This window comes from Tachypleus tridentatus, chromosome 13, assembly GCF_004210375.1.
Source record: "Tachypleus tridentatus isolate NWPU-2018 chromosome 13, ASM421037v1, whole genome shotgun sequence".
Taxonomy (NCBI): domain Eukaryota; kingdom Metazoa; phylum Arthropoda; class Merostomata; order Xiphosura; family Limulidae; genus Tachypleus; species Tachypleus tridentatus.
The window spans coordinates 247237961-247246983 of NC_134837.1; the positions used below are offsets into that span (position 1 = coordinate 247237961).

The 9023-nt window shown below is 30.7% G+C and overlaps 1 protein-coding gene across 1 annotated transcript in view; it reads right to left on the reverse strand.

Annotated features, from left to right (window-relative positions):
- Window positions 1-9023, reverse strand: part of LOC143236505 (uncharacterized) — a 147855-nt gene that overhangs the window by 70506 nt on the left and 68326 nt on the right. The gene's annotated exons all lie outside the window — the stretch shown is intronic.

Genomic DNA, 9023 nt, shown 5'->3' on the forward strand with positions numbered 1-9023 from the left:
TTTCACACTTACTGCTTTGCCACCGTGAAGCATTACTTAATACATAAATTAGAAGAAAACCCAAAATTAAAACTATATGCCCTGTCAATGCCAATGTTTTAGTAATTAATAAATAGAAAACAAAATCGTAAACAAAGAAATAATAGTTAGTTAAAAAAGAAGCAATAAATCTGAAAATATGAACAATAGATAAAAAGAAAAAATAGGAATAGTTTTGCTTTAACTTCTCAAGCCTAATGAAGTATGTGACATATTTTGTTCTTAGCTGTAACCTTATATTCATGGCACTGCTGTAACAGAATGGGATTCGACATCAAAATCACACTTTAAATAAACGATTGCTAATGTTATCACATGGAAAATGAATATAATTTCTAAGTCTTCATACAAAGCCACCTATATTTTTTCATATTATTTTTTAACACTTGCAATAATTGTCGAAACTGTAAACTGTATGTTTTTCCCACCTCTTATAAAATTATTTTTTGCCAGTCCTCTCTCTATATATACATATTAATTGACATAGTACACATATATATATACATATATTTATAAGGTTTATAGTATTAATTCTGATAATTCTGCTTAAATTGGAATGTAATTGTTTCCCTTTATAAACTATAAAGCAAGACGGTTAACAATCTGGCGTATTATATAAGTTTTCAAAATGAATTAGTTATAAGATTAAGTATATAGCAGGAACTATATTGGTAAAAGTTTTATGATCATTTTTTTTATTATTATGAGAATTAATTTATGTTTAATTTCCCTGGACAAAGGGCTGTTTCATATATGACATTTTACCAGATGTGATACAGCAACAGGAAACTGACTAAGAAGAAATACGTGAAGTTTTAGCTCAACCAGTTATATGCTTTTTGCTTGATGAAATAAGCTTTCAATCCATGCCTATTTCTTTTGTTTTCGATTTAAGCTGTAATCAAGTGAATCTTGTCTGACTAATAATACATCTACCAATCCACCAGCCGTACAAAGAATATTGAAAACAAATTCCCATATCGAAATTGGGAAATCAAGCATAATATAACTGTGAAGTTTCTTGGATCGAAGCTTAATATACTTTTAATATTTCTCAATATATCGTATGTTTTCTGTGCAGATCTATAATGTCTGTTAATTACGACTGAAAACGCCTGCATACTGGTATATTCACTTTTACTTATGACAAACACACGTGTGGTAAGCAATATTAAACACAAGCGCGAAATATTATCTGTGTAGGCAAATTCCTGCAATAATTTAACGAAATAGCGACAGAAGTTTTATTTCCTTTTTTTTTGTGAAAATGTTTAGTGCCAAATTATTTAGTAAAGTAAATAAATTCCTAAACAATCTATCGAATTATCTACAGTTTTCCTCTGTATATCTTAATCTTTTGTACTACCAATTCGCAAAATGTGAAAACTAATGTAAAAAACATATAGTTTAATCAAGAACATTTTCCAATTTAGCGTACAATGCATTGTAAGGCTTCAATTAGATGACAAGATAAGTTAATAAATGGCATTGATAAACCTTTATATATTAAGTATATTAAAAAATATGAAAAGAAAAACTTTCTTTCAATCTTGTTTTCCTCAAATTTTACCAGAATTTCTTCTTAAGTTACATATATATGTGTGTGTCTATATTTCAACTTATAAAGGAAATACAGCACCAACAGCCAGCAGCTTGATACCGAAAACAAAATGCATAAAACTTAAATAGTACGTGAATGAAACATAGATACAAGATCAAAGTGGAAACACCAAAACAATTCAAAGTAAATATAACAAGAATATTAAAAACTGAGGTAATACATTGCATCAAATAACCTATATCTATAAATTTCACATTCTTAATAGCATTCGAACTAGAAACATATAATTTAGAATTGTAAGCAAAACCAACGCTCAGTACAAATTTTAACGTTTCACATCTCAAGAAGAAACTAAAAATTACTAGAAGCAATATTTCTAAATCGTCTGAACGCACATAAGCGAAATGAAAATTCCTCGATATATGTAGAAAACAAAATATGCGTGGCACGGCATGGCCAGGTGAGTTAAGGCGTTCAACTCGTATCTGAGGGTCGCGGGTTCGCATTCCCGTCGCATCAAACATGCTCGCTTTCTCAGCCGTGGGGGGGCGTTATAATGTGACGGTCAATTTCACTATTCGTTGGTAAACGAGTAGCCTAAGAGTTGGCGGTGAGTGGTGATGACTAGCTGCTTTTTCTCTAGTCTTACACTGTTATATTAGGGAACGGCTAGCGCAGATATTCCTCGAGTAGTTTTGCGCGAAATTCAAAAAGCAAAGAAACAAACAAAAGAAGCGCAATTTTAGACATTCAGTTTCATCTGAAAGATGATTGGCTGATATGTAGAGAGCAGATTGGAGTCTAAAATTCTGACGGAAAAGGATAAAAAGGACTACAAATTTGACATAAATTAGAAGAAATGCATACTTAAGATATATATGCGATTAAATATTAAAACACTAATTTTTAAGTAGCTCATACGATCGATTATACTGAAAAGAATGAAAAATCCTTACCAAGGGAGGGGAAAACGTCTTCATCAGGAATATTTTCAAGTAAACTTCTTACGATGCACATCATTATTGATAAGATCAACTTACGTATCTACTTCAATGTGAGTGCTATGGCAACTGTCAAGTAATTATTTCTTTATAGTATTAACAGAAAATCGCACATTTCAAGAGGACAAACCAGTACTTTTCTCTGTGTTCCTGTAGGCCAGCCGAATATAAAGGATCAAGTGATAGAAAGAGAGTCATTTAGCTGAAAGATATTAGGAAAGCTAGAATTAGGAAAGGTAGTGCAAGAAACTAGGAATAAAAAAAACCTTAATCGCTGACCCTCAGATTTGATGAGAAGACCATGACTGATTGATGAAATAATTACAAACGGTCTAATTGGTTCATAGGTAAAGTATATGCTGTGCAGCAGGTAATCCAATATCCAAAAATAATAATATGTTAGTTAGTTTTTATGAATTAAGCACAAAGCTACACAGTAGGCTCTCTGAGATTTGCCCATTACGGGTATTGAAACGAGTTTTTTTTTAAATTTTACGCAAAGCTACACGAGGGCTTTCTTCGCTAGCAGTCCGTAATTTAGCAGTGTAAGATTGGAGGGAAGGCGGCTAGTCATCACCACCCATCGCCAACTCTTGGAATACTCTTTTACTAACGAATAGTGGGATTGACAACACATAATGACATCCCCAACGCTGAAAGGGCGAACATATCTGCTGTGACGGATATTCGGACCCGTGACCCTCTGATTACGAGTCGAACGGCTTAACCGCCTGACCCTGTGGCAAGATAATGATGAATAATATTTTACTTAAGTCCATCAAGTTTCATTAAAATTTAGTCCTTTGAGACTAACATATAGAGGAAAATTCGGACCTCATGTGAACACAGATATTTTATTTGAGTATAGTGACCTGCCTGAAACGTGAATTTTGAAAAACTAATCACTTCTAAGTTGAGTCATAGTTTTAATGTATATCAGCTTTAGTTCAAATACATTCAGTCGTTTTCGAGAAATTTTGTTGACAAACACACACAGAGAAGAAAACATAACATCCAGCCATAAAATACAGTATACAAATTGATAATAATTGTGAAGTCTAAATATGCTTATTAATAAGGCCCTCCATAATGTTTGATTAAACTAAGTAAATATAAATACATTTTTAATTAATTAAGCAATACTGACTTGAATCACTGTTAAAAACTTCTGTGATACAACATGACTGTAATTACTGTGCCTTTTGTAAATCAACTGTTTGTCTAACAATATGGAACCTTTCTACCAGTTCTGCTGATAAATGGTAAACCGAAGTGTGCTTCTTATAGGATTTGTATAATAAAGTTTTGTAAAATGAAAGAACTTATTTGTTCTGTTGGTTAACACCAGCCCACCTGAAGAGTATGACATTTTATTATTTAAACAAAGTTTCCAAAAACATGAATGTACCAAATAATATGAATAATGAACAATGTAAAACGAATTAAGAGTGTCAGTGTATCCTTTGTACATTAGTTTGTGTAGCATAATAATATTTATGTTGCGATAAAAGTATAAACTGGTGTAACGGTAATAAACAAAAGTTAGGATGTTGTTTAGAGAATAAAATAAACTTTCCCACGACAACTCGATAGAAAACTATCTGGCTTTTTTTAATAGTTGTAAGTTACTTTATCAGTAAATCAAAGTAAAACTAAGCTGTAAGTGTATAATTAGTATTACTTAACTCCAGCAAGAAGTTCGAAGTCTAAACTGTCAAAACATCGATCAAATAATTTCCGATGTTACAATGTAATATCATTTTCTTTACACTAAGTTATAGTAATAAATATGTTTGCAAAATGTGAGATTCGTGTTATTCTTATAATGATAGAAAAGTGTTAATTTAACAGTCCTTTGAATTTCATCAAATATACCTAATAGTGAAGATTCATATTTTCACAGTTACATTTGATGGTTTTAAAGTTTTTATGTATGTGATTAGTTAGCTGACTTTTGCTACGTTATTAATATTCAGTTTTCCTTATTGCTGGAACATTTAATAATGAGACACGACGTGTAACTAACAACGTAGTCATACTAATCGAAAGTATCGTCGAATGCCCTTACATTCCTTCCATGAAGCATTGGATAAGGGTAGACGGGATCACTAATATTTTCCTAGAATACTACTGTATTAATAATTCTCAACATAAGAGGGCAGTAAAACGTGCCAATTTGAACATTTATTATTATTGCTTGCTGGTGCTTTTAATTTTGGTGAACATTTATTATTATTGCTGCTGGTGCTTTTAATTTTGGTGAACATTTATTATTATTGCTTGCTGGTGCTTTTAATTTTGGTGAACATTTTGCCTATGTACTGTCTATATTATTTTATACGTAAAAATTATTCTTTCAAATGATCTGTTGTTTGTTAGTACAACAATATGAATAAGTCATAGAAAAAGAAATATATGTTAAATATAAGGCTGCATATGTGTCTTTCCAACATTTTATCGTAAAATCGAGTATTTGTTTCATTTTCTTTACGTATCATAAAGTTCAAATACATAATGTAAAATCAGAATCTAGCTTTTTTTTTACCAAAAATCACCAGTATCCTTATAATAATGTGTGAACTCAAATTATAAGTGTTTGTTTAAGATTCATAACATGTAACTACATGTTATATATATACATGTATATAGTAACTACAGTGATAGAATTTTTGTTTTAAATACAAATTAGAAAGAAAAAATCAGTGTTATTATGAATTTAGAAATATCGATTTGTGTTGAGAGTTGTAAGAAAGTGTCCGGTTTTTGGTCAGTTTTAAAAATTATTTGATTACCTTGGGAAATTCAGTAAGAAATGATTGGAGTTAGCGACAATCCTGTGGAAACTAAAAGACACTTCTTATAATATGAAACGTTATAATTCGAAATGCAGGAACAGAGTGCATGGTTAAAACGAAAGAGACAAGGAATATAAAAGATCTGAGTTCAACAGAGAAGAGATAGAAGATCGTGAGATGTGATAAAATGAAATTCATAATGAAGTTTTGAAATGTTATCCAGATATAAATCTATAATCCAATTCTATTTGTGAATGTTATTGAAATACTTCTTTATTACAGAGTTGTTTGTTTGTTGTGAATCATGAAGCTACTAAAAAGACTATTTGTCTTCTGTTCTTCAAAGACATACCACTGTGTCTCTGGGGGGATTATTTTAGAGAAAAAACAAATAACAAATACATTTATTTGAGAAAAGTATCTCACAACTTCTATGTCACTCAAGGAAGTCCTATGCCCTCTTCCCTGTGCTACGAAAGGTTACGTCACCTACTAAAATATAAAATAATTTGTATAAATGTAAAAAAAAATTACAACCTAAATTTCCATGATATAACTTTATTAGTTCAATAATTCGCTTTTGCATCCTTGTCAGGGAATATCGAGCGTCTTAATCGAGCCGTGTATTAGTATTGTTTGTTTGTTTTTTTAATTTCGCGCAAAGCTACACAAGAGCTATTTGCGCTAGCCGTCCCTAATTTAGCAGTGTAAGCCTAACGGGAAGGCAACTAGTTATTACCACCCACCGTCAACTCTTAGACTACTCTTTTACCAACGAATAGTGAGATTGACCGCCACTTTATAACGTTCTCACGGTGCGACGAGGATTCGAACCCTCAACCTCATATTACGAGTCGAACGCCTTAACCAACCTGGCCGTCGTATGTCAGTAATCGTAAACCTGATAATGAAGTTTAACTAATTCGAACAGTTTAATGAAATAATTTTTTTTATTAAAACGTTACCATCGCGACTCTTTTACTTTACATGGTGATTAAAAAACAGTTAATGTGTATTCATATTATCTATTTTTCTGGATGTGATGGGACGTGTTCAATATGTACATTATGGTTAGTGTATAATTCTTCTGTGCTTTCCACTCAGTTGTATTCCACGTATTAAATATTCACATTTTAAGGAGAACTACATTGATGACTATATCTACAAACAAAATAAAGATAAAGAAAAAAGAAGAAAAACATAGTCCGAGTTATTATTCAGTTTATTATTAATCGTATTTTTACGTACAACTAAATATTATCTGAATAATTTTAAATATTAAAGTGTAAAATTTGCTTATATTCAAATTTATGCCATATGAGTTAATAATGCTTCATGAAGCTTTGACATATACTGCATTTTCATAAGTATTTAAAATAGCATTTTGTTCCATTTTAAATTATTTGTTTTGTCATTATTTCCTTTTTCTGGTGTATTTTTCACCATAATTCTATCAAAAGCATGAATACATAATTTAGCACGTAAAAATTTAAAGAGGTTTTGCCTATCTATTATGATCAAAGTGTCATTGTTTTAAAATTTATGTTTGGAATTATGTATATTGCAAGTGTGCTTAATTTTACACAGTCAGTTTAATATTATGTTGTTTTATGTTCAACTAATCTTTAATTCGATTATTTTAACAACTAACTTCTTCTCTGTTGTTCTTTTGAGATTTCAAATAGTCTGATATAGGTTTTAAGTCTTTATATTTCACTAAATTTTTACTTGTGTAAAATTATTGAATTCATAAAATGTACACAAAGTACTTCTGTAACTATATATATGTTAGTAACACGTTTCAGTTTCACGGAGGAAACGTAGACACAAGGCTGTGTTTAGCTACTTATAAACCTTTTGTATAAAGTGTTTCTTTAAAATCTTTGTAGCCTATTCAGAGTACCGTATCTTATAAACGAAGGATTTGATACCTTGACTGATGTATTGAATATATTTCCAAGTGAAGTTATGTCAGATAGAATAAAAGTAGCATTGCATAGATTAATTGCTGTAATGGTTGTACTATTAGAAGAAACACAAGGTCGTAGAATGTCACCATTCGCAGGTAAGTTACTTTTAGTGAAAAAATACATGTTCCTCCAAATATAAACTCCGAAATCTTTTTCAGAAAGTATTTTGTTACAGTATTGTAATATGTAATTTCTGAATTTTGAATTTATGTATTGCCATAATGTATTCTTTGCAGCTTTGTAAACAGCTTACATTTTAGTAGCGTCATCTACGATCATTCCTTACTTTATAATAGCTGGGTGTATTATTAAACATACGGTGAGAGAATGATTAGAGTTAGGTCAGTCAAGATTTTAAATAAAGCAAATTTATGGATATACATAGATATAAAAAAGTATAATGACAGATTTCTTCAATCTAGCGACACTCAAATATAATTTTTGAATTCATTATTTTTCGTTATTATAACTTATGGAAACAGAATATATTATTTTAAAATTATTTTTCATTTGAAACGTACACGGGAATTTGTTTAGGGAATAAGACTTCAGCTCTTCCATATAAGCAACATTTATATGTTCGTAAACAAACAAAGATAACTTATTTTATAAAATATCAGTAATAAACAATTTTTTGAGTTTTCCTGTCAAACAAAAGGCTACACAATAGACTAACTAATCACCCAAGGAAATCAAACCTTTTTTATGTTATACGTTCTGGAACTAGTGTATATTTTAGTTTAATTCGATATGAATGAAATACCTTCTTGTTTCTTAAAGTGTAATATGCCTAGTGATACCTCAGACCTTCTTCTATCGAGACAAAAGTATTGAAATTTAATTTATATGTAACTATTTCTTGATTTAGTTTTGTTTGTTTGTTTTGGAATTTCGCACAAAGCTACTCGAGGGCTATCTGTGCTAGCCGTCCCTAATTTAGCAGTGTAAGACTAGAGGGAAGGCAGCTAGTCATCACCACCAAGCGCCAACTCTTGGGCTACTATTTTACCAAAGAATAGTGGGATTGACCGCACATTATAACGCCCTCACGGCTGGGAGGGCGAGCATGTTTAGCGCGACGCGGATGAGAACCCGCGACCCTCAGATTACGAGTCGCACGCCATTGGCCATGTCGGGCCTTGATTTAGTTTGTATTTCATTTGAGGTATTACAATACGATTTTCGATATGTTTATTCGGGTTTTTTTACTTAATGGCCAAATACGGAATTTTATGAGCTTCAAATCCATAGATACTAGTGCATATATAGAAAATCACTCATCATATGATGATGATTTTTTATTAATGCTTTATAACATATAATTATATGAATATTTTGAAAAATGCAGTACAAACATATCACAAGATAAATCACGTTTAAAATATTGAAGCCAATTGGAGTTCATTCAGGGTTTTAAAATAGTTTAGTCAAAAGAAATGTTAACAGGTAACAAAATTTGAATGAAACTTTTGTGATTGTAACTTTAAGTCAACCTTACAAAATATAATGTATGTTTAAAATTTTTCGTGATATTGTTATATTTCCATGATGGTCAATTTAATGAAAAAGTTGTAGCTTTCTAAATAGTTACTTGGTAACTTATTGTGATATATAAAGCAACTCAAATTGTAATAATTTATTTTCTCTTAGAATTTTT